The 27,965-nt window shown below is 43.0% G+C and overlaps 1 protein-coding gene across 1 annotated transcript in view; it reads right to left on the reverse strand.

Moving 5' to 3' along the window:
* The window catches only part of LOC129821393 (ly6/PLAUR domain-containing protein 1-like), a 50,112-nt gene that overhangs the window by 4,568 nt on the left and 17,579 nt on the right, over positions 1 to 27,965 (reverse strand). The gene's annotated exons all lie outside the window — the stretch shown is intronic.

Genomic DNA, 27,965 nt, shown 5'->3' on the forward strand with positions numbered 1-27,965 from the left:
GTCTGTGTATGTCTGTGTGATTGTTTATGGAAAGCAAATCTACACATAACATGTGTGGTTTATTAGAGGAGTTCTAATAATGAATAAATTGTAATACAGCCATACAGTGGACAGACAAGTTATTAGATCTGTTGTTAGACATGAATGAACATTTGGAAAATCATCCATCAATCGAATTTCTCGATCTCTATATACAGTATGTGGCATAACTAAAACATTTATCCAGGGTTCGGGCACTCCAACTATACGGTGTGGTCAATGTGAGTCTCCTGAGAGAGCTTCTTTACTAATTCAGTAATCCACAGTGAATCTACAAGCTGTGCCTTCACAAAGATAACCAATTACCACGTAATGGAGTCGGGTACAGTGTGCCCTCTTCAGTACCTTGTTACCAAACGCACAATGGCAGAAAGTGGTCCTCCTGACTCACAGAAGATGCATTAGTCATCATTCTGAGATAAAAGTCAGTCTATGAAAATTACAATTACAAGGTATACACCAATAATCACCTGGATGGCTATGTATTCGTATGCCTTCGAGTTGATTCTCTTGAAGATTATTCCCCTTGGCAGTGTCCATTGATTTTGCATGAAGGTTCTCAAGGCCACTGAATATCTGTTATGTTCAAGATATTGGGCTCTTGAGAATGATTATGTTAAGAATTTTTCAGAGAATACATTTTCTACAGATAATCTGCTGTAGTATAATCATATTGTGAGAGGACATTGGGTGTGGCAGTCCTTATCTTTTAGAGTGCAATGTACATGTAGACCTGTGGCATACAATACAGGGAAGACGAAAATTTGCTGAGTCTGAGAGTGATACTTACACTAAATGACCAAAAGTATGTGAACACCTGCTCGTCGAACATCTCATTCCAAAATCATGGTCATTAATATGGAATTGGGAAGGCTTTCCACTAGATGTTGGAACATTGCTGTGGGGACTTGCTTCAATTCAGCCACAAGAGCATTAGTGAGGTCGGGCACTGATGTTGGGCGATTAAGCCTGGCTCGCAGTCGGCATTCCAATTCATCCCAAAGGTGTTCGACGGGGTTGAGGTCAGGGCTCTGTGCAGGCCTGTTAAGTTCTTCCACACCATTCTCGATAAACCATTTCTGTATGGCCCTTGCTTTGTACATGGGGGGCATTGTCATGCTGAAACAGGAAAAGGCCTTCAACAAACTGTTGCCACAAAGTTGGAAGCACAGAATCGTTTAGAAGGTCATTGTATGCTGTAGCATTAAGATTTCCCTTCACTGGAACTAAGGGGCCTAGCCCAAATTATGAAAAACAGCTCATTTCCACTGCTCCAGAGTCCAATGGTGGCGAGCTTTACACAACTCCAGCCGACACTTAGCATTGCACATGGTGATCTTAGGCTTGTGTGCTGCTGCTCGGCCATGGAGACCCATTTCATGAAGCTCACGATGAACAGTTCTTGTGCTGGCGTTACTTCCAGAGGTAGTTTGGAACTCGGTAGTAAGAGTTGCAACTGAGGACAGACTATTTTTACACGCTATGCGCTTCAGCACTCGGCGGTCCCGTTCTGTGAGCGTGTGTGGCCTAGCACTTCACAGCTGAGCCATTGTTGCTCCTAGACGTTTCCACTTCACAATAACAGCACTTACAGTTGACCGGGGCAGCTCTAACAGGGCAGAAATTTGATGAACGGACTTGTTGGAAAGGTCGGATCCTATGACGGGCCACGTTGTAAGTCACTGAGCACTTCAGTAATGCCATTTTACTGCCAATGTTTGTCTACGGATATTTCATGGCTTTGTGCTCGATTTTATACACTTGTCAGCAACAGGTGTGGCTGAAATAGCCAAATCCACTAATTTGAAGGGGTGTCCACATACTTTTGTATATATAGTGTATGTGAATAACCAGTGTCAACAGGACATGCAAAGCAAAGCATGAAATGCAGTTATAGGGCGAGGCTTAACTCAACACGGAGAACAGTGTCATAAAGAAATTGTTTACAGTTGGTGTCCCATTACAAAGACAATATTGTAATTCCACTTATCTCTTCCCAACTGGTATCAAACAATCAATTCTGAACAGAGTAAGTGTAGCCTACAACATTATGGCTTTGTGGGCTAAAAGCAAGGGGATGGATTTGCTGGCACGCCACAAAGACTGGGTCATCACAGTGTTTGTTACACGCAGAGCTGTCAGGTGGTGGAACACTGTACTTCAATGAAAGACAATAGCTTTCTCCCTTTCTCTGGGGAGATCCTCAAATTAAATCAAATGTAACTTGTCATATGCTTCGTAAACAGGTGTAGACTTACTGGCCCTTCCCGACAATGCAGAGAAAGAAAATAGAGAAATAATAATACAATGAATAATAAATACACAATGAGTAACGATAACTTGGCACAGGGTACAAGTACCATGTCAATGTGCAGCGGTATGAGGTAATTGAGGTAAATATGTAAATATAACTAGGAATAAAGTGACTAGCCAATAGGATATATAGTATAATAAACAGTAGCAGCAGCATATGTGAAGAGTCAAAAAAGTTAGTGCAAAAAGGGTCAATGCAGTCCAAATAGCTATTTGGTTAACTATTTGACTATTTATCAGTCTCATGGCTTTGGGGGTAGAAGCTGTTCAGGGTCCTGTTGGTTCCAGACTTGGTGCATCGGTATCACTTGCAGTGCGGTAGCAGAGAGAACAGTCTATGACTTGGATGCTGGAGTCTTTGACAATTTCTAGGGCCTTTCTGGATGGCAGGGAGCTTGGCCCCAGCGATGTACTGTGCTGTACACATTACCCTCTGTAGCGCCTTGCAGTCGGATGCCAAGCAGTTGCCATACCAAGTGGTGATGCAGCCTGTTAAGATGCTCACAGTGATGCAGCTGTATAACTTTTTGAGGATCTGAGGGCCCATACCAAATCTTTTTAGCCTCCTGAGGGGGAATAGGCATGCCCTCTTCACAACTGTGTTGGTGTGTGTGACCATGATAGATCTTTAGTGATGTGGACTCTCGACCCACTCCACTACAGCCGAGTCAATGTAAATTTGGGTCGTGGTCAGCCCTCCGTTCCCTGTAGTCCACGATCAGTTCATTTGTCTTGCTGACGTTGAGGGAGAGGTTGTTATCCTGGCACCACATTGCCAGGTCTTTGGCCTCCTCCCTATAGGCTGATGGTGTTGGAGTCGTGCCTGGCCACGCGGTCATGGGTGAACTGGGAATACAGGAGGGGACTAAGCATGCACCCCTGAGGGTACCCCGTGTTGAGGGTCAGTGTTGCGGATGTGTTTTTGCCTACCCTCAAAACTTAAGGATGGCCCGTTAGGAGGTCCTCGATACAGTTGCAAAGGTAGGTGTTCAGTCCTAGGGTCCTTAGCTTAGTGATGCGCTTGGAGGACACTATGGTGCTGAACGCTGAACTGTAGTCAATGAACAGCACTCTCGCATAGGTGTTCCTCTTGTCCAGGTGGGAGAGGGCATTGTGGAGTGCAATAGAGATTGTGTCATCTGTGGATCTGTTTGGGCGATATACGAATTGGAGTGGGTCTAGGCTGTTTCAAAGCATTTCAAAGTAATTTAGATAGGTTACCTTGGCGTGCTTGGGCATGCTATGGTGGTTTGCTTGAAACAGGTAGGTATTACAGACTGGGTCAGGGAGAGGTTGAAAAGAAACTTGCCAGCTGGTCAGAGCATGCTCTGAGTACGCGTCCTGGTAATCCGTTTGGCTCTGTGACCTTGTGAATGTTAACCTGTTTAAAGCTTACTCAAATCAGCTATGGAGAGTGTGATCATACAGTCGTCTGGAACAGCTGGTGCTTTTATGCATGGTTCGGTGTTGCTTGCCTCGAAGCGAGCATAGAAGGCATTTAGCTCGTCTGGTAGGTTTGCGTCACTGGGCAACTTGTGGCTGGGTTTCCCTTTGTAATCCGTGATAATTTGCAAGTCCTGACACATCCGATGAGCATCAGAGCCGGTGTAGTTGGATTTAATCTTAGTCCTGTATTGACGCTTTCTTTGCCTATTTGATGGCTCATCTGAGGTCGTAGCAGGATTTTTATAAGCGTCCAGATTAGTGTCCCGCCCCTTGAAAGTGGCAGCTCTAGCCTTTAGCTCAGTGTGGATGTTTCCTATAATCCATGGCTTCGGGTTGGGATATGTACGTACGGTCACTGTGGGAATGACGTTGTCCATGCACCTATTACTTAATCTGGTGACTGATGTGGTAAACTCCTCAATGCCATTGGATGAATGTCGAAACATATTTCAGTCTGTGCCAACAAAACAGTCCTGTAGCTTAGCATCTTCTTCATCTGACCACTTCTGTATTGATGGCGTTAATGCCACTTCCTGTTTGAGTATTTGCTTGTATGCAGGAACCAGGGGGATAGAGTTTTGGAGAAATGGAGGGTGAGGGAGAGCTTTGTATGCATTTCTGTGTGTGGAGTTAAGGTGATCAATATTTTGTCTCCTCTAGTTGCACAGTTGACATGCTGGTAGAAATGGATGAGCATTTTTTTAAGTTTTTTTGCTTATGGCCCTATACAGCTCGTTGAGTGCGATCTTAATGCCAGCATTGCGAGCATTAGAGCGAGCACCAGCTGTTGTTAACAGACATACTCCTCTCCCTAACCATACCCCAAGCTGCTGTATGGTCTTGATGATGCATAGAAAAATCAGCTAGATGTATATTATCCATGTCCTTGTTCAGCCACGACTCTGAGAAACATAGGTCCTATTGATTGGATACTATTGAAGGGAGCTCATCCAGTTTAATCTCCAGTGATTTTATGTTCGCCAATAGAACACAGAGAGAGGACTATTTACTCTGCAAAGTAGTTTCGTCAGGGTGCCAGCATGTAGGCATGTCTTATGTTGTCTTTTCCTTTTCCATGTCTTGGGGATTAAGGCCTGGTCCGGGGTGAGCAGTATGTCCAGCGCAGCCAACTCATTGAAGTATAAATCTTCATCCAAATCGAGGTTAGTGATCGCTGTTCTGATGTCCAGAAACTCTTTTCGGTCATAGAAAACGATTATGTACAAAATAAGTTAAGATCAGAAAAAAATAGCAGAATTGGTCAGGAGCCCGTAAAACGACAGCTATCCCATTGCAGCGCCATTCTGAGTAGCAAGTAAACAAGTTAATTATCACATCTGATGTTTACAATTTGGCTTGTAAGAGGCAACAATAGATATTTACATTTACATTCTTGTCATTTAGCAGACCCTCTTAACCAGAACGATTTATCTTTGTTATTCCAGGACTCACATTCTTTAAAGTACTGTTGGTAACACCTTACGTTATGTTGCCCCTCTTACTATGTACCTACACAGTAATAACTGCAGTAACAACATAGTACAGTAGTTACATAGTAATACCTATGTAATTACATGGTAATACGGTTGTAGTGGTGTCAGTTATTACAAAATTGGAACAACAACACATTACTGATGTTATTGCACATTTTATTGTTCTACTATGTAACTAATGTTTTGTAATTACACCTCTGAAAGTCACATGTGAATTACCATGTTAATAACTCAAACCAAAATGTGACCTTTTTACATGTAACTACATGGTGCCACTACCATCAAATCCACAGGTAATACCAGGGTTGATACCATACTGATCTAATGATGTAAATAGGTTAGGACCTGGTAACAACAATTGTAACAGGGCATTGTCTCTCATTAACAACTGCTTATTGTCAACAAGTTTATTTCTGTGTTACTTTCTGGCTCAAATCTAATACCGAATCAAGTGTAATGTAAGAACAATGTAGTTGGATAGGATATACTTGCTGTTTTTAATCTCTTAATTGGTCCTGTTTTTAAAGGTTGTAATGTGCAAAAGTGCAATGTAAGTCTCAAAACAGTGAAATAACATTGTTAACTAAATGTGTCATGAGTTTTTTGACGATTCTGTAACTGTTATTGACTGAGTTGGAAATCATGTTGAGATTGTGCCAGGGCTTAGCTATCTAGATTTGTGAACCATGGGGAAACACTAGCTAGCTTTTACCACCCTCCCTTACAAAAATATAACATGGTAGCTAGTACAATAAAAAAAATTGCATGTTTTTTGATCACTACATGGCTGGAAAATACTGGTGCAACTACCATGGTATTTTCCTGTAAAAAAAACACAATTTTTTTTCAATGTCCTAGCTACCAGGGTACACAAATGAACCATGGTAGTACAATGAAACAATGTCTGGATCAGATCATCAGGACAGCCGTGAGTTGGGGAGGAGTGAGGAATTTTGGCCGAGGTCAGGTCAGATGAAGTGAGAAAGAACATGCATCACAAAAGTCCTGTCTAGTAATAAAGATGTATTGGCTGTCCGTATGTGTAAGGAGGAGACTCAGCATAGGAAGAAGGTTTAAATACCAGTGCTTGTGTGAATATGTCTTACTCTGTTCAACTGTCTGACCCATTGGGTGAACAAACTTGGTTTGAGCTTTACTAGTCGTCCGCGTGTTTTTAACCCTGTTTATTTAGAACTTAACACAGTCAATGTAGCAAGAAACTAACTATAACTTGTTTTAGCTACATATAGTAAGTTTAGAGTTCATTTTTGTCAAATTGAATGGGAAGAACACGACAGAAAGACAACAGAAGATGGAATATTACCAAACATTACCAAAGTTACCAAACATCCGGTTTGGAGCGAGCGGTCGCATTTGCATTCGCTCTGCAGGTAGTATAACTTTTCATTACATTTCATTACATTTCATTATAGTACAACGGTTTAATTTGTCTAACCTTAGCAATTTCTTCTTAGCTAGCTACTTAGCCAGCTACTTAGCCGTCTGTGTATAAAAGATAATTGCGTAATTATCGTATTTCGTCGTCTATCGTAGTCCACACTGCTATCTGCCCAGCAGCTAGCAAACGTCCACCGTCTACCGAATAGTAGTATAACTTTTCATTACATTTCATTATAGTACAACGGTCTGATTTTCATTTTCATTACAGTACAACGGTTTGATTTGTTTGATCTTAGCTAGCTACATAGCCGTCTTTGCATCAAACATAATTGTGTAGTTATTGAGGTTCGCCAGCCAGCTATTTTCGCCCTAACGTAACGCAACGTAGCCAACACTGCTAGCTAGCCAGCTTGCCACCGAATAGCAGCATTGTAGAAACGAGTGCATTACAACGGAACGACTTGATCAGTGTGGTGTTGGCTGACTACACAGTTGTCTTTGCTATCTTTGATTTGTATTTGTTCGATCTTAGCTAGCTACTTAGCTGGCTACATAGCCGTCTTTGTATCGGTGATAATTGTGTAGTTATCGAGGTTCGCTGAGGTTCGCTAGCCAGGTATTCTCGTCCTAACGTAACGTAACGTAACGTAGTCAACCCTGCTAGCTAGCCAGCTAGCCACCGATTAGCAGCACTGTAGAAACGATTACATTACAACGGAACGACTTGACTTGTGTAGTGTTAGCTAGCTACATAGTTTTCTTTGCTATCTTTGTATCTAAGATAATTGTGTAGCTTTGAGTAATTATCGGTTAGCTAGCCAGCTATTTTTCGCCTGCCGCGCTGCCGTCCTCCTACCTAGCCAACACTGCTAGCTTACCAACTTCTACCGAATAGCAGCACTGTAGAAACTTACATTACAACGGAACGACTTGATTAGCGTAGTGTTAGCTAGTTGTCTTTGCTGTCCTTGTATCCATGATAATTGTGTAGTTTAGAGAAATTTAGTGAAATTGTCGAGGTTACCTAGCCAGCTTCACTTTCAACAACGTAGCCACTGCTAGCCAGGCTACTTCACCAGCCAGCAGTACTATATCATTTTAGTCAATAAGATCTTTTATTTTATTTATTTTTTGCAACGTAAGCTTAACTTTCTGAACATTCGAGACGTGTAGCCCACTTGTCATTCTAATCTCCTTTGCATTAGCGTAGCCTCTTCTGGAGCCTGTCAACTATGTGTCTGTCTATCCCTGTTCTCTCCTCTCTGCACAGACCATACAAACGCTTCACACCGCGTGGCCGCGCCCACCCTAACCTGGTGGTCCCAGCCCGCACGACCCACGTGGAGTTCCAGGTCTCCGGTAGCCTCTGGAACTGCCGATCTGCGGCCAACAAGGCAGAGCTCATCTCAGCCTATGCGTCCCTCCAGTCCCTCGACTTCTTGGCACTGACGGAAACATGGCTCACCACAGATAACACTGCTACTCCTACTGCTCTCTCTTCGTCTGCCCACGTGTTCTCGCACACCCCGAGACCTTCTGGTCAGCGGGGTGGTGGCACCGGGATCCTCATCTCTCCCAAGTGGTCATTCTCTCTTTCTCCCCTTACCCATCTGTCTATCGCCTCCTTTGAATTCCATGCTGTCACAGTTACCAGCCCTTTCAAGCTTAACATCCTTATCATTTATCGCCCTCCAGGTTCCCTTGGAGAGTTCATCAATGAGCTTGATGCCTTGATAAGCTCCTTTCCTGAGGACGGCTCACCTCTCACAGTTCTGGGTGACTTTAACCTCCCCATGTCTACCTTTGACTCATTCCTCTCTGCCTCCTTCTTTCCACTCCTCTCCTCTTTTGACCTCACCCTCTCACCTTCCCCCCCTACTCACAAGGCAGGCAATACGCTTGACCTCATCTTTACTAGATGCTGTTCTTCCACTAACCTCATTGCAACTCCCCTCCAAGTCTCCGACCACTACCTTGTATCCTTTTCCCTCTCGCTCTCATCCAACAATTCCCACACTGCCCCTACTCGGATGGTATCGCGCCGTCCCAACCTTCGCTCTCTCTCCCCCGCTACTCTCTCCTCTTCCATCCTATCATCTCTTCCCTCTGCCCAAACCTTCTCCAACCTATCTCCTGATTCTGCCTCCTCAACCCTCCTCTCCTCCCTTTCTGCATCCTTTGACTCTCTATGTCCCCTATCCTCCAGGCCGGCTCGGTCCTCCCCTCCCGCTCCGTGGCTCGACGACTCATTGGGAGCTCACAAAACAGGGCTCCGGGCAGCCGAGCGGAAATGAAGGAAAACGCGCCTCCCTGCGGACCTGGCATCCTTTCACTCCCTCCTCTCTACATTTTCCTCTTCTGTCTCTGCTGCTAAAGCCACTTTCTACCACTCTAAATTCCAAGCATCTGCCTCTAACCCTAGGAAGCTCTTTGCCACCTTCTCCTCCCTCCTGAATCCTCCTCCCCCCCCCCCTCCCTCTCTGCAGACGACTTCGTCAACCATTTTGAAAAGAAGGTCGACGACATCCGATCCTCGTTTGCTAAGTCAAACGACACCGCTGGTTCTGCTCACACTGCCCAACCCTGTGCTTTGACCTCTTTCTCCCCTCTCTCTCCAGATGAAATCTCGCGTCTTGTGACGGCCGGCCGCCCAACAACCTGCCCGCTTGACCCTATCCCCTCCTCTCTTCTCCAGACCATTTCCGGAGACCTTCTACCTTACCTCACCTCGCTCATCAACTCATCCTTGACCGCTGGCTACGTCCCTTCCGTCTTCAAGAGAGCGAGAGTTGCACCCCTTCTGAAAAAACCTACACTCGATCCCTCCGATGTCAACAACTACAGACCAGTATCCCTTCTTTCTTTTCTCTCCAAAACTCTTGAACGTGCCGTCCTTGGCCAGCTCTCCTGCTATCTCTCTCAGAATGACCTTCTTGATCCAAATCAGTCAGGTTTCAAGACTAGTCACTCAACTGAGACTGCTCTTCTCTGTATCACGGAGGCGCTCCGCACTGCTAAAGCTAACTCTCTCTCCTCTGCTCTCATCCTTCTAGACCTATCGGCTGCCTTCGATACTGTGAACCATCAGATCCTCCTCCCCACCCTCTCCGAGTTGGGCATCTCCGGCGCGGCCCACGCTTGGATTGCGTCCTACCTGACAGGTCGCTCCTACCAGGTGGCGTGGCGAGAATCTGTCTCCTCACCACGCGCTCTCACCACTGGTGTCCCCCAGGGCTCTGTTCTAGGCCCTCTCCTATTCTCGCTATACACCAAGTCACTTGGCTCTGTCATAACCTCACATGGTCTCTCCTATCATTGCTATGCAGACGACACACAATTAATCTTCTCCTTTCCCCCTTCTGATGACCAGGTGGCGAATCGCATCTCTGCATGTCTGGCAGACATATCAGTGTGGATGACGGATCACCACCTCAAGCTGAACCTCGGCAAGACGGAGCTGCTCTTCCTCCCGGGGAAGGACTGTCCGTTCCATGATCTCGCCATCACGGTTGACAACTCCATTGTGTCCTCCTCCCAGAGCGCTAAGAACCTTGGCGTGATCCTGGACAACACCCTGTCGTTCTCCACTAACATCAAGGCGGTGGCCCGTTCCTGTAGGTTCATGCTCTACAACATCCGCAGAGTACGACCCTGCCTCACACAGGAAGCGGCGCAGGTCCTAATCCAGGCACTTGTCATCTCCCGTCTGGATTACTGCAACTCGCTGTTGGCTGGGCTCCCTGCCTGTGCCATTAAACCCCTACAACTCATCCAGAACGCCGCAGCCCGTCTGGTGTTCAACCTTCCCAAGTTCTCTCACGTCACCCCGCTCCTCCGCTCTCTCCACTGGCTTCCAGTTGAAGCTCGCATCCGCTACAAGACCATGGTGCTTGCCTACGGAGCTGTGAGGGGAACGGCACCTCAGTACCTTCAGGCTCTGATCAGGCCCTACACCCAAACAAGGGCACTGCGTTCATCCACCTCTGGCCTGCTCGCCTCCCTACCACTGAGGAAGTACAGTTCCCGCTCAGCCCAGTCAAAACTGTTCGCTGCTCTGGCACCCCAATGGTGGAACAAACTCCCTCACGACGCCAGGACAGCGGAGTCAATCACCACCTTCCGGAGACACCTGAAACCCCACCTCTTCAAGGAATACCTAGGATAGGATAAAGCAATCCTTCTGCCCCCCCCCCCCCCCCCTTAAAAGATCTAGATGCACTATTGTAAAGTGGCTGTTCCACTGGATGTCATAAGGTGAATGCACCAATTTGTAAGTCGCTCTGGATAAGAGCGTCTGCTAAATGACTTAAATGTAAATGTAAATGAATATCCAAGCCTCACAGAAGACGGCGGGCATGCCAGCTACGACGAGAGCCCGAGCAGCATGGATACACAAGATGCCGCTAGCTCAAGCAAGAGACAGAACAAGGCGGACCAGGATGAGATCCTTGCAATCTCTTTACCTCGAACCCCAATTAAAAATATCGTGGAGAAAAAAGTGAAAGAGGACATTTCCATGTCTGAACTTTTTTTTGCAATCCAGACACTGACTACTAAACAAGACGCCACATTCTCCAAAGTGTCCATCATGGAGCTGGTGTCACATTGTGTATGTAGGTGGCAGGGAAGTCAAGCGCAGGAGAATTAAACTTGGTATAAATTGAGTATTTTAATAAATGAAAACATAAACTCCAAAACCAAAGTCCATAATAAAATAAATGTGGGTACAAGAACCCGTCGCAAACCAATCCATAAACATGAACATAACAATAAACAATCTCTGACAAGGACATGAGGGGAAACAGAGGGTTAAATACACAACAATTAATGAATGGGATTGGAGACAGGTGAGTAAAAAGACCAGACAAAACATATGGAAAATTAAACATAGATCAATGATGGCTAGAAGACCGGTGACGTCGATCGCCGAGCACCGCCCGAACAAGGAGAGGCATTGACTTCGGCAGAAGTCGTGACAGCTGGCTACCGAAGAAACATAAAAGAAGATTGATCATTTGTCAGAGACTGTCTGTCAGCTTCACACAGTTGTGAGCGAGAACAAGGAAAATATAACGTTCCTAGAGAACGAGCTGAAGAAACTGCAATCCCAAAATAATGAGCTGTGTGAGATTGTAGATGAACTTCAACAGTACTCTCGCAGGTGGAATCTGAAAATCCAAGTTGTAAGAGAGGTAGAGGGAGAGGACATTAGGGAATCAGTCATCAATATCCTGGGAAAGGTGGCTCCGTCCATCAAAGACAAGCTAAGAGACGTGATCGACGTGGTACATCAACTTGAGAAACGAAGATCTGATGGAGCCCCTCGCAATGTCATTCTGCGTTTCCCTAATCGCAACTACAGGGACATCATCTGGAAAATGGTCATGAAGAACAAGTTTCTAGATGAGAAGAAGCTCAGCATCAGAGCCTCTTTGAGGATCAGACAGCCAGGGAGAAACTGTGGCCGCTTGTACAGAAAGCACGACAAGAGGGGAAAAAGGCAGGGTTCAAGGGCCGTAACGCGATCATCGAAGGAAGAAAGATTACTGGTTAACTCTGATGACATGACCCACAACTGTGAGTACTGCCAAGAGTACATTTACTGTACTGCCACAAGTAAATTTACCCCAAAAATTTGAAAAGTGATTTGTTACACTGATAACTACCGCTATCTCAACTGAGTGTAGTTTTCCGTCGGAGTAACCCTCTCAAGGTTTACTGTTTGTTTTATTGTTCACATTACTACATCAGTTGTCCAGTATGTGTCTCTTTATTTTTTTAATGCAGGAATTTGTTTTCAACTCACTCAATATTGTTAGCCTGAAATCTAGGGGTTTGAGAGATGTTACAAAAAGGAAAGCCTTATTTTTATATTGTAAACGCATTAATGCATATTTTGTCTTTCTTCAGGAAACTCATTAGTGTGAAAGTGACTTGAAATTTTGGAAGTCACAATGGGGAGACATGGCCTATATCAGTCATGGATCAAACCGTTCTGCTGGTGTTTTGACGCTAACCCACAAGTTTAAAGGCGATATTCTAGAAACCACATCTTCACATGATGGCAGATGTAGTAACTGTCATAGTAACTGTTAAACTTGACAATGCTATTTTCATCACCTTTAATGAGTATGGACATAACTAGCATGCCCTAAATAAGACACCTTTTGCCCAATTTACCAGAACATTCCAGGATTTACGTAACAAATACTCAGAGGCTTTTCTAATTCTCTCAGGAGATTTTAACAATACATCTGCGGATCATTTTCCTCCTAGAATGAGTCAAAGCTCTCAAAATAGCAATATCATCATAACATTATGCAAGGATCTCTCTGTTGATGATGCCTGACATTATTTCAATCAGGATGCAAAGGGTTATACCTGGACCTTATTCCTAATTCCCCCCTTTATGTTACAATTTGTTATAGATGTAATCATCAGTTGACTCCCTTTTCTGATCATCATTTGATTTCCCTGAATTTACAAGCTACTAAAAAATCAAAAGGTATTCGAGGATATTGGAAATTAAACAACACACTTCTTAAAGATCCTATTTTCTTTGGAAACATCAAATCGTTAGCCAAAGATATTTTTTGCAAGAAAAGACTTGGGTCATGGAAGTAGATGGAGATTCTTCAAATATGAAGTCAGAGTTGTAGCCATTGAGTTGAAGCACCTGGATAACCTTAGAGAAAAATATTTGATGCGCAAGCTTGACAGTTTTCTAAAGACAGATAATCTATCTCAAGAAGAAGAGTCTGTATTTAAATCTTTACAACTAGAATTAGAACAGCTTTGCACATATCCGGCACATATCCGACATATCCTCTCTTTGAAAAGAGAAACTCCAAAATAAAATCTATAATGGCACTCAAAATGAATGATGTATTATACAAGGATCCCATTACAATATCAACATTTGTCAATTCCATTTATGAAAACCTTTACAACTCACAATTTCAGGAAGATGCTTTTGAAAGCTACATTTGCCACATTCAGAATTATGTCCCTGTAATTGAGGATGATTTCCACTCAGTTTGCGATTCACCTGTGTCAATTGAAGAAATTAGAGGCTCTGAATTCAATGAAAAAAGGGAAATCACTTGGCCCTGATGGCCTGTCAGTTGAAATCTATAGGTAGTTTTGGGAGTTACTAGAATACCCTATTAATAGTATGTTTCAAGATTGCATTGAAAATGGTTGTGATACTAGACCTTAATAAATCCTAAATATTCAGTATCAACAGGAGTGTACGACAGGGATGCCCAGTTTCGCCCTTTTTATTCCTTTTGGTAGTGGAACCTCTATCTCTAGATATTCTGAATAATGCAAATGTGCATGGCTTATCCATTTTTAACAGAGAAATCAAAACTTCCCAACTGGCGAAACTATTATTTTTTAAAAAGACAAAGACCAGGTCAAAGATCATGCCCTTAATGCTATCACTGCATTCTCTACTGCATCTGGACTAAAACTAAATAAATGTGAAATCTTATGTTTAGATGACTGTGATGATAACAAAATGTAAAATATTCCTGTAAAGGACTGTGTTAAATATTTAGGAATACGACTATCAAAAAAACACTTAGTCTGGCAACATATTAATTTCTCTCATAAAATTAAGAACCAATAATATATTTAATAATTGGCTACAAAGGGATCTTTCTATACTTGGGAGAGTGCTTCTGTCCAAGGCAGAGGGACTGTCTCGCTTTGTGTACCCGTCATTATCTTTATTTGTAAATCCCTCTACCTGTAAAGAAATCAACAATACCTTTCTTGACTTGAGTGGAAAAATAATTCTCAAACTAAAAGTCAGTCCTCTCAAATAAAAGATCTGAAGGAGGTCTGGAAGTGTTGACATAAATAACACTTTCAAGATCAATTGGTTGAAAAGATGTTTGGTCAATACAGAATCAATTTGGTATTTAATTCCAAACAATGTGTTTAATAAGTTGGGAGGTCTTCAATTTTTACTGAAATGTAATTATATCCCTGAAAGATTACCTGCTAAATTGGCTTGGTTTCACCAACAAGCTTTAATGTCCTGGAAAATATGTTTCCTGCACAATTTTTCACCACATAAAGCTCTTTTGTGGAATAAATCAAGCATACACTACCGGTCAAAAGTTTTAGAACACCTAGTCATTCAAGGGTTTTTCTTTATTTTTACTATTTTCTACATTGTAGAATAATAGTGAAGACATCAAAATTATGAAATCATGTACAGTAGTAAGCAAAAAAGGGTTAAACAAATCTTAATATATTTTATATTTGAGATGCTTGAAATAGGCACCCTTAACTCTTGATGACAGCTTTGCACACGTTCTCTCAACCAGCACCTGCCAACGTTTACTGACACCGGTCATATTTAACGGGTGTTGCGCATTCGTAAATTTATACTTGGTTTGAAGGTTTGTTGTTCCTGTTGCCATGACTACAACAGGCTAGCTTGACTAGATCTTGGTGGTAGTTGTAAATATTCAAATGAGAACTTTGAACGCAGAAGTGGAGAAGGGTTCTATGTGAACAGCAGTTGAACATGGGTCAGCCGGTCCCAAGAGATGGGCGAACGCCGTTCGAAAGGGAGGGGCGATGGCCTTTGTCGCCCCCGACCGATCGAAAGGGAGTCGGGTTCAGATCCCCGAATTGGGAGTTGCGGAGACGGGCACTGCGAGGCATCTAGTGCGGTAACGCGACCAATCCCGGAGAAGCTGGCGGGAGCCCCGGGGAGAGTTATCTTTTCTTTGTGAAGGGCAGTGCAACCTGGAATGGGTTCGCCCCGAGAGAGGGGCTCAAGCTCTGGAAAGCGTTGCGGTTCCGGCGGTGTACGGTCAGCTCTCGCTGGCCCTTGAAAATCCAGGGGAGAGGGTGTAAATCTCGCGCCGGGCCATACCCATATCTGTAGCAGGTCTCCAAGGTGAACAGCCTTAGAACAATGTAGGTAAGAGAAGTCGGCAAGTCAGATCTGTGACTTCAGGATAAGGATTACCTCGATCTATAGTAAAGCGGGCAACAAAATACACTACAAGAAAGGGAACACATATATAACCGTAAAAAATGGTTGCAGGTAGGAGGGCCGTCAAGCAAAACAGACCACTGAAGTGTGGGAAAATGGCGGGAGTATCTATGACTATGAGGGCTGGGTATTGCAGGGGCCCCTTGCCCTCCGCTTCTCCCTTCCATTGGCGCGGGGTTCTGGCCCGGGAGGGTGGCCGACCGCTCTGCGCCCCGGCTCAGGCGGAGGTTTAATGTTTCCCCTTGCCGTCGCCTTGGCGACAGTGGCGGTGGAGCACCCGGATGCTTTCGTTTCAACCTCAAACCTTTTTGTGAACTATGGCCTCGCGCTCTAGTAAAGGGCAGGCGGGGGAAAGGAGGGCAACCTCCCCAACACCGCCTAGCCACTAGCCTTAGCGTAAAAGCATACCGTCTACGGATGTGTCCCATGTTCCAGGGACTCTGGGAGTAAGAATTACCCTCATGGTGACTAGACCGGATAAGAATACAGGCCGAAAGGGATGACACGGTACACAACATACATACGTACACATAGTGATACACACATAGTGATACAGTTCCATACAATGCCGAAGGCGCTACCATCCGATTTAAGGCCGACTAATCCCTCTCTTTTGTCACCCTCAGATTTCTCGGAGTTCTCAGAGTGTCAGACGGAGTCAAGCAGTAGGAATCGGATGCCCACCCCAGCTGGAGGAACCTAAATATTAGCCTTGGTTCTCGTTTCCACGTAAGTAGTGCGTAGCACATTGATGACTTGTCGACTGACGGCCAGTCTGTAAGATGGAAAAGAGTCTACTCTGCCATGCGGCTCAACCGAATGTAATGGCTGACATTCAAAAGAGACAAGTCCCGTTTCGCCGGTGCTCCTCATGTCAAAGTGAAGAAATTCAATGAAGAGCGGGTAAACAGCGGCAGTAAATATGACTCTCTAATGGTAACTTTATCCAACGTCAGTTTCCATCCTATGCTTTAGAACTCGGTCAACGTGATGATTAAATATTTAATTTACCCTTTTTTCCCGCAATTTCGTCACATCCAATTACGATCTTGTCTCATCGCTGCAACTCTCCAACAGGCTCGGGCTCTCATTCAACTGACTCTGACAACTGACGCAGGCCAGCACGAGAGCCACTCTACAGTAGAGTGAGAGCGTGTGAAGCAACCACTAGAGCGAGCGGCACTAGAGCAAGCGACTGCCTCTCTGGGTCGAAACAAACACAGCACCCCTTGACTATAAGTACTGTAAATGATTACAATATGCCAAAGATTAGGCTACATTACATTAGGACCACAAGCATTTCAAAGATTAGGAACACAAGCATTTCGCAACACCCGCAATAACATCTGCTAGAAATGTGTATGTGACAAATAATATTTGATTGTATTTGATTACATCTCACATTGTCCCACATTTTATATTGGCAACACAGGCAACCCAAACTGGAGCAAAAATGGAAAGTATTAACTTTTTTTCATAGCAAGTATTTCCCTTTTCTTTGACGTTACAGACAAACTAGGACCAACAATAATAGCCTGCCTGTGACTTTATCAGAAACTTGCCCATGCAGGTATATACATTCAATATAATACCAACCAACCTCTTTTGACCTTGTGTGGGTTAATTTATTATACTGCCATTGTACTATGGTAACGCACAATTAATAAAGATGGAACAATATGATAATTTGTGTTACCATTTATCATAATTGTGTGCTACCGTGGTAGAATGTATAATGCACATTAAAGCCATGGTATTTCCATAAGGCAATGCCATGGTATTTTTTTAGGTGCATGGCAGTCACATCATACTTCAAAGTTAAAACCATTGTACATTTCCATGATTCAGATCTATACCATGTTATAAATGATGCCATATCATGGTAATATTTAGGTACAATGGCAGTACCATGGTAGTACCATCATACTTCAAGGCTAAAATCATGGTACATTTCCATGATTCAGAATATACTGTGGTATAAGTGAAAGTACCATACCAGTACCATGGTATGAATGAAAGTACCATAGTAATACCATCGTACGTTTTTTGTAAGGGCTTGGCTTTGGTTTGAGGTATTGACATGGTAATTCACAGGTGACTTTCAAACATACACACGGAAAATGGGTAATACCATCAGTAATTACACATGTGGATTAACATTCAGCAAGTGGATGTGGAATTACACGGTCCTTGTGCACCTTCAATAGCGAAGGTGCATAAAGATGGAGGAATTCACTACCCACAGAGTTCTTAAACTACGGGATGCAACATAGTTCAATGTGCCCAAAAATTTGCACAATCTACTTTTTGGAATTTGTGGTATAACTACATTGGGTTCACCATCTTTATCCATGTCCGCTATTGTGTAATAACTGTAACGCTACAACCCTATTATCAAGTCATTACATTGTAATACCTATGTAACTACTATGTTGTTACCACAGTTAATACTGTGTAGTTACATAGTAATAAGGGTAACTTAATGTAAAGTGTAACCAGGGCATTTTACTCGGAAAAACACGTTTTCATTTCCTGTCAGTCCAGCGTTCGTTTGTACCAGCGGTTGGAACCAGATTTTCTTTCCAATCGCTCTGTTCTGCGCAGAACCCATATTTCTTTATTTCTGTTCCAGTGTACCGACCAGCGCAGAGTGGCACAGCGATCTAAGGCACTGCATCTCAGTGCTTGTGGCGTCACTACAGACACCCTGGTTCGAATCCAGGCTGTATCACAACCGGCCGTGATTGGGAGTCCCATAGGGCGGTGCACAATTGGCCCACCGTCGTCTAAGTTTGGCAGGTGTAGGCTGTCATTGTAAATAAGAATTTGACTTGCCTAGTTAAATAAAGGTTAAATAAATAAAACAAATAAAGTTCTGAACCGTTCACAGCCCCCCAAAAAAGAATGGTTCATATAGTTTTGATTCATTTTTTTACCCTGTTAAATAAACATCGTTTTTACATTTAGCTCAATCATTTACTCCACCAATTAGTTTGGATAGAGTAGGTTGCTGTGGAACATGTATGATAGTTGTTTACATGTTTGATGGACAGATACGTGCAGGTGCGAGATGCAACCGAAATTGCACAGTCGGAGAGAGCGTATCCCAGATGGGTATCAGAGAATCTGCCCCCTTGAATAGAAAGTAACTTTTTTGAAAAACATAGAAAAAATAGACTTGACTTATTTCACACCACGTATTCAGTGCACATCATCGAGAGCATTCCTGTGGAACATAGTGGGGACATGTTTCTGACATCAATTCTGCCAAAAGCAGTACTGAGTGCATGAATTTCTAACATTTGTTTTCGATTCAACTCTGACGCCCGTGTTGATATGATTGTCTCTCTTACACAATCTATTGATGAATCACAGTTAATTCGGTCACACACACAGACTCCATTTTCCACATGACAATAAATTAGAAAAGACAGACATTCACATGAAACACTGCTTCTGCCAAAATCACTAATATTATATTGAGACTTGGAACTATCGCTACTCTGACATCTAATTGAAAATGAATGCTATTTAATTAAATTATTTTTTGGTCTTATGGTTATCTAACATTTAGTTTTGTGTGTCATCAACATGTACAGTGTCTATCTTATGTAAGCCTTTCAATGTATAGGCAATTACTTCAGATTGCAAGTAAGTGGTTAGGAACTGGTGATGTGCACAAAATGAGCTTTGAGTTGTTTCCTAATCCAATTCAAGGAAAACAGTCATGGCTCAAAATACAGTCATCATAACTCAAATCTAATTTTGTACACAACCATTCAGACAACAACAAAATGTGCACCTACAGAAGTCTTCACATCTGTGTAAGTAGAGCTCAATAGACTTCATTCACGACTGAACGTCAAAGTATAAATACTACCGGTGCTAGCAAACCTTAAAGCCTAGTGTCAAACAAATGTTGGCGCTGAGTAAGTGTTCAGCTGACACCTTGTCTCAGAAGTCCCCTCTGGCATCCCTATTAGTGTACCATTTCAACCATGGAGTTGACACTGTCACGGTGGCTCTCCAATATTCAAGTGGAAACTGAGGTGGTGACATATGGCATTCCATTTAAAATTCTTTGTACACAAATTTGTCATCGCAGTGGCATCCTAAGCTGGTAAACATGACAGTGTTTGAAAAGCTCGGGGGGGGAATTAGAAAGCCTCAGATGAGTAGTCCATGACAGCATAGCAAACAGAGAAGTATCAAACAGTAGTTTGTTTTCAATTGTCAGGCTACGAAAGTGAAACATTCAAGAACCATTTCCAACTTTCACCTTGTTTTTGCATGTGACGTTCTGTACCTAATGTTCCATAATTGGTACCTCATGTGAGATCATAGAAATATGCATAATGACATCATTTTAAGCTAATTCGCTAATATGGATGACTGCATGCATTGTCTTGAAATGTGCATACGATTCCTGAGGCACTCCGTCATTTAGATTAAAGTGACAGTGCCACTACACCTTTATGTATTAGGCAGTATGATTGTATTCCATACCACCAATAATGGTGCTGCAACTTAAAAAGCGTGAGCCGAGTAAGTCTTGCCAATATCATTACAATAAATCTCAAGACCACCAGGCAATGGTGAAACACTCATTCATATTGCATGAACGACCATAAAGATTCCAGACGCAATCGTGTTTCGACCATTTTTCCGCTCGAGGGATTTGATTCAAATTTCAGAGTGGAACTCCAAAGAGGCTGCAGCACTACCCGGTCTAAATGATCATGTTGAGGTATTTTGTGAGAAAAGAGAGTAAAAAAAATGTACCATGTACTCTCAAACACTAATGAGAAAGGATATGGTTGGCTGCACGTACAGCGGCGAGTGGACCCTCGTGTGGATCGGTGGGATTTCACTTTTAAAGGTGGGTTTTTCTGTGCCATGCAGGCAGAAACGCAGACAAACCTACCGAGTGGCCTTCGCAAACTAGATAGAAAAATAATCATGTGGTTAGAACCTCGACTGTGGTTTCAATAACGGCACTGCAGTGTATTTCAACACAAACATTAATGTCATAGTTTCAATAGTTGTAATCTCTGGGTGGCTGAGACTAGGCAGGGAAAACCCGTTTTAGTGATTTCTGGTATACCATCAAAATCAATCAATTGCAGCACGTTTTTGGACTCATTTAGCACTTTTTAATCCAATTAAGTACAATACCATTGGAAATTAGGTTTAAATGTTCCATTTATATTCCTAAAACTTAAGTGTAAAATTATGCTGTTGCTGCTTCCTGTTGATAAATAGCCCAATGTCAAAACACAGCTTTAACATGTCCAAATCAATAACCAATATGCAGAAACAGTTTGTGATATATTGAAAACCTAACCATAAAATATACTATCTACACATACTGTACATGTGCAACAATACTAATCATATTACTTGTATTTTTTAAATCTGCACACGCACCAAAAACCCTGGTGTTTTGACAAGTGGCAATAAATCACTGATATAGTTCAGGGGGAATTCAGCTGGTGTGCTGTTGAAACAAAATAATGGTTAGAGAACAACCTGCAGAAGACAGTCAGCTACATTTTGGAGTGAGGCATTGTGATTTGGGGGTCGCCAAAACGGAAAGAGACACACAACACGTATTTGTCAATCACTCATATCGATATCACGTTGAAATCCATTGCGCGAGAGGGGGGAGATGAGGTTGCACGTCCTGTTAAAAGTAACACAGCTCAAAAACCACACGGAATCTGGGAATAATGTGTACATCACTGGTTAGAGGACAATTTGAAGAAACGGCTAGCTCAGCATTTCCCAAACTCGCTTCTCGGGTTTTGGTTTTTGCCCTAACACTACACCGATGACTCAAATGATCATACCTTGATGATTAGTTGATTATTTGAATCAGCTGTGTAGTGCTAGGGCAAAAAAACTAAACGTGTACCCTTTGGGAGCCCGAGGACCGAGTTTGGGAAACCCTGGGCTAACAACATTTTGAAGTGTTGCATTTTAATTTAAGTGGGTCGCCAACGCATTAACTATAACGTTACACTTTTTCTGTTGATCACTTCCATCGATATCACGCTGAAATAGAACGATATCACGCTGAATAGAACAGGGGGCAAACGTTTGGGGTGAAGAGCTGTTTAAACAAACACTATTCAAAGGCCACACAGAAACTTGGAATAACCTATACATGGTTGGTTAGACGAGTACTTGTAGATAGCTTATGTCTACAGTATATATTTTAGATTGTCAGATGTTGATTTTGGGAGGCCGCCATCACGGAAAGGGGACCAGACCACCTTTTCTGTTAGTTAACTTAAATGAATCACGCTGCATAGGATATCAACAGTTGACTGCTATTTAAGTGATAGTTTGACTGTAAAATCCATGTATTGGTGTGTGGCCAGCAAACTTCTACGTATCTTCATTTGAAGGCTATATTTTACACTTTCAACAGTTTACTATGAGATTTATACTGTATCAAACACGACAAAGCGTTGACATTAGATGCCATTAATTATATTATATTACATTATAGCCAATATAAACCTGTCATCAAGATATGCAGTCTGTATAGGAATGAATAAGAGAGGAGGGCACATTCAGTAGTTAAACCAAATGTAGTTTTATTCACAACTACGGCTTATAAGGCTTCATCATCTCTTGGACCAGACGCTTCACTGAACCTAACCACACATTGATCAGCCAATTATAATGGACGAAACTTTCAAATAAATCATTCATTTATGTAATTAACTTCTTGCGACTACAGGGGGTGCTGTTTTCTCATTAGCATAATTGCATTACAGACTAAACGGCTTCCTACTCAATTCTTGCTCGTACAATATGCATATTATTACTATTATTGGATAGAAAACACTCTCTAGTTTCTATAGGCGTTGGAATTTTGTCTCTGAGTGGAACAGAACTCATTCTACAGCAATTTCCCTGACATAGAGTCAGATTTCACACATTTTGGCCCCTGATCTGGAGTCAGTTTAAAGGCCACTGTGAACGCTATCAGGATACGGACACTGCTTACGTCTTCCCCTGGATGCCTTTACGTGATGACGCTTTGAATGGTATCGATTGCCCAATCACAGCCACTATAAATGAAAAAAACCTGTAGGTAGGAACTCTTTTCCAGATGCGCCGGGCGCGCGGTGGACACCGACCTGCTCTTTTTCCAAGCATTAGTGTAGGGAGTAATATTTCTCCGGTCACGTTTTTACTCGTTATAGGAGTTAAAAACATCATAAGGTAGTTAATTTAAACCGTTTTATAGCAATTTATATCCGTTTAGTGCGATTTTGGGACATTTATTTCTGAGACACTTTCAAGCTCCGGACACGTTTCCAGTTCATGCTGAACGCAGTGGGCATTTCCACATGGCAAGAGGACAGCTTTCGACCAAAAGACGATTAGACCCAAGAAAGGATTCTTTGCCCAAGATTCTGATGGAAGAACAGCTCAAAGTAGGAACAATTTATTATGATAAATCGTGTTTCTGTCGAAAAATGTTAATGGCTTATGACGCCATCTTGTTAGACGTAGCTTCGCTTGGCGCAAACTGTATTGAAAAGTAAGGATAATTTAAAAAATGTAAATCAGCGATTGTATTAAGAATTAAATTGTCTATCAATCGCTGTCCACCCTATATTTTTTAGTCACGTTTATGAGTATTTATGTATACGACTAGATCACTATCTAATATGGCGCACGACATTGTCTGACCAGCTGGGCTACTTTTCTCATTGTCTAACCATGATTTTGGTGGCTAAATATGCACATTTTCGAACAAACTGTATATGTATGTTGTAATGTGATGTTACAGGAGTGTCATCTGAAGAATTCTGAGAAGGTTAGTGAAAAAATTAATATATTTTGGCGATGTTTACGTTATCGCTCTCTTTGGCTAGAATCAATGCTGGGGTAATGTTTGCACATGTGGTATGCTAATATAACGATTTATTGTGTTTTCGCTGTAAGACACTTAGAAAATCTGAAATATTGTCTGTATTCACAGGATCTGTGTCTTTCGATTAGTGTATGCTGTGTATTTTTACGAAATGTTTGATGCTTAGTAATTAGGTAAACACGTTGCTCTATGTATTTATTCTAGTCCATTTGTGACGGTGGGTGCAATTGTAAACTATGATATCTACCTGAAATATGCACATTTTTCTAACAAAACCTATCATATACCATAAATATGTTATCAGACTGTCATCTGAGGAGGTTTTTTCTTGGTTAGTGGCTATCAATATCTTAGTTTAGCCGAATTGGTGATAGCACCTGATGGAGTAAGAAACTGATGGAGTTAGAAAAGTGGTGTCTTTTGCTAACGTGGTTAGCTAATAGATTTGCATATTTTGTCTTCCCTGTAAAACATTTTAAAAATCTGAAATGGTGGCTTTATTCACAGGATCTGTATCTTTCATTAGGTGTCTTGGACTTGTGATTTAATGATATTTAGATGCTACTATTTAATTGTGACGCTATGCTAGCGATGCTAATCAGTGTGGGGGGTGGGGGGTGGGGGGTGCTCCCGGATCCGGGGTAGATGCTCGTTAGAGGTTAAGGGACTTGGACAAAAGTTTGAGCAGGTGTTGAAATAGCAAAGTTCACTGATGAGCACTACTGCGGTTACCTCGCCATCGCCCTGAAGACAGATATTTACCCTCTGGGCAAATGGCTGGCTATTAAAATATTGAATCCGCATTACGGGAAACGGCGACGCTGTCTGTCCCTGCACCTTTGTTATTGTTGTTGTTGGGTGGACGAAACGGAGGTGGTGCGTCAAGATATGTGGTTATAAAAAATGCGCTACATCTTCTGCTGTTCCATCGCAGGTGAAATGATGTCCGAGGGGAAAAAAACAGTGTTTGTTATTTTTGAAGTAACTTCTATGCTGACATAATATCCCAAACGGACATGGCAGTTTCACCATTAAGGATTCCAGCTTTAAGCCTTGAGAGGAGAACAACCATCAGTGCACTGCTGAGTTTTGCAGGTTCACATCCTGTACATACAGTGTCCATTTTTGGACAGTCACATGTCCATTCTGTCTAAGTCACTTTGAGTTGGGTTAGTCTTATGTAGCCAGACATAGACATATTCTCACCTAGAAGCCTGGCTTGAGGGGGTGGTCAGGATAGACTGAAAATACATAATTCAGTAAATTTAGTACATTTCATCGACATGATACATTTGATGGTGCTTTCCATGTTTGCCATGATGACGTGAGGTCGCCTAGGTAGAGAGCTCCTGTACTTTTTGTAAATATTTGAACACTTTAAGTGTGTTTTGTTACATTTAAAAAAAAAGCTGTTTTGATCACATCAACATGGTGGTCTTCAATCTCAAAGTTAGAGGAATTGTTCAATCAGTTTGTTTGCCTTGGCTAGCTAGCTAGCTGGATGGTTAATGTTTGCATATAAATAATCCAGCAGCAGCTCCGGCTTTTTTGACTGACTGACTTTATCCCTGGGTGTACAGTACCATCAATGCGCCCTCCGGCTGAGGCGTGGGAGCCTGGCGAACCGGCTGAGGCATGACGTGGGACAGGAGCCTGCCGAGCCAAGGAAACCTCTCGACCCCTGGCCCCGGACCCGACGCCACCAACCAAAACAATACTCACTGATGCTTCAAATTGTGGTGTCAGCATTCTGTGAGGACAGACGAGAAGCAACTACAGGGAGTGAAAATTTGATAAAACAAGGGCAGCGTCTGGACAGGGGGAACGAAACAACATTATTGCTGACACAGGGATGAAACTGAGGAATAGACAGATATAGGGGAGGCAATCAATAAGTAATGGAGTCCAGGTGAGTCCAATGAAGCGCTGATGTGCGTAACGATGGTGACAGGTGTGCGTAATGATGGGCCGCCTGGCGCCGTCGAGTGCCAGAGAATGGGAGCGGGAGTAGGCATGACAATATCATAACTTATGGAATGGTGGAAACAAATTGGTGGACTACGTTATTGGTGTCCTGATAATCTTCCTTTGTCATTCTCATGTCCTTCATGATCCCAGAGCTGGGTTCAAATAATATTTTAGCTGAATTTGACTGAGCTTACCTGTTACAATGTAACTAATATGGAAGTCTTAAAAGCCATAGGCCTACCACATTTAGGGAACATATTAACGTGCTGAAAATCTAATATTTCACTTACTAACCAGTATGTTTACTTCAATCATCCAACACGCAAGTCATAAATATGTATGAAGTTGAATATAAAATATATTTTGAGGCTGTAAACAGTACAGTAACATAAAAGCCAACTTCACATCAAATGAAAGTATTGGTTGTGTCACGCCCTGACCATAGTTTGCTTTGTATGTTTTATGTTTTGTTTGGTCAGGGTGTGATCTGAGTGGGCATTCCATGTTGTATGTCTGGTTTGTCTATTTTTATGTGTTTGGCCTGATATGGTTCTCAATCAGAAACAGGTGTTTTGCGTTGTCTCTGATTGGGAACCATATTTCGGTAGCCTTTTTTGTATTGTGGGTTGTGGGTTATTGTCTATGTTATGTTGCATGTTAGCACAGTGTTTATATAGCGGTCACGTTCGTCTTATTCGTTTTGTTGTTTTTTGTTTAAGTGTTCTTCATTAAAATTAGAAGAACGTATTCAAACCACGCTGCGCTTTGGTCCTCCTCTCTTTTACCCGAAGACGATCGTGACAGAATAACCCACCATCAATGGACCAAGCAGTGAGAAATGGAGGAACAGCGCTTTGTGGAGAAATGGACTTGGGAGGTAAGGGACCCTGGGCACAGGCTGGTAAATATCGCCGCCCAAAAGCTGAGCTGGAGGCAGCGAAAGCGGAGAGGCGGCGGTATGAGGAGGCTGCGCGTAAGCGCGGCTGGAAGCCAGAGAGGCAGCCCCAAAAATGTCTTGGGTGGGGAGGAAGACGGGGAGTGTGGCTAAGCCAGGTAGGAGACCTGAGCCAACTCCCGTGCTTACCGTGGAGAGAGAGCGACCGGGCAGGCACCGTGTTATGCATAGATGCGCACGGTGTCCCCGGTGCGCAGGCATAGCCCGGTGTGGTACATAACAGCACCTCGTATCGGCTATGTTATGTTATGTTGCATGTTAGCACAGTGTTTATATAGCAGTCACGTTTGTCTTATTCGTTTTGTTGTATTTTGTTTAAGTGTTCTTCATTAAACTTAGAAGAATGTATTCAAACCACGCTGCGCTTTGGTCCTCCTCTCTTTCTCCCGAAGACGATCGTGACAGGTTGATCAAATCCAAAACCGACAAAAACATTCCAACATCGGTACCCCGTAACTGTTAATCACATGATTACAAACCTCAACCTAACCAAATTACAAATGTACTGTGCTCACATTACCACAGGGATAACTTCAAAAATAATTTAAAGGCTTTGCAATATAAAGACTTTCCAATGGCTAGTACCCCAGTGATTCAATGGAATGATCAAATAACTCTATCGACAACCTTCACAAAGACACATTATTCCAAATCTCAACCTGACCAAATTACGCATGTACTGTGCTTACATTACCACAGGGATAACTTCAATAATCATTTAAAATCTTTACGATATAAAGAAAGTGTGGACTTAACGCCCCGGCAGTATGACACAGAGGAGCGGTCCATGGATCCCACTCCCATACTCCCCGCCTCTTGTTTGGTGGCGCCGGTAGTGTGGGAGCTGGACGTGGACATTGAGCAGGCGTTACATGCAGAGCCCACTCCCCCTCAGTGTCCAGCTGGGCGTCTGTACGTTCCGTCTGCTGTCCGCGACCGGTTGATCTATTGGGCCCACACTTCATCCTCCTCTGATCATCCTGGGATTGTTCGGACATTGCGCTGTCTTAACGGGAAGTACTGGTGGCCCACCTTGGCTAAGGATGTGAGGGTTTATGTTTCCTCCTGTTCGATGTGCGCCCAGTGTAAGGCTCCTAGGCACCTGCCCAGAGGTAAGTTACAACCCTTACCCGTTCCACAACGGCCGTGGTCGCACCTGTCGGTGGATTTCATAACCGATCTTCCACCTTCACAGGAAAACACCACGATCCTGGTCATTGTGGATCGTTTTTCTAAGTCCTGTCATCTCCTCCCTTAGCCCGTTCTCCCTACGGTCCTACAGACTGCGGAGGCCCTATTTACTCACATCTTCTGGCACTATGGGGTGCCTGAGGATAAAGTGTTTGATCGGGGTCCCCAGTTCACTTCGAGGGTCTGGAGGGCGTTCATGGAACGTCTGGGGGTCTCGGTCAGCCTTACCTCAGGTTTTCACCCTGA

Source organism: Salvelinus fontinalis, chromosome 23, assembly GCF_029448725.1.
Source record: "Salvelinus fontinalis isolate EN_2023a chromosome 23, ASM2944872v1, whole genome shotgun sequence".
In the NCBI taxonomy this organism is placed as follows: domain Eukaryota; kingdom Metazoa; phylum Chordata; class Actinopteri; order Salmoniformes; family Salmonidae; genus Salvelinus; species Salvelinus fontinalis.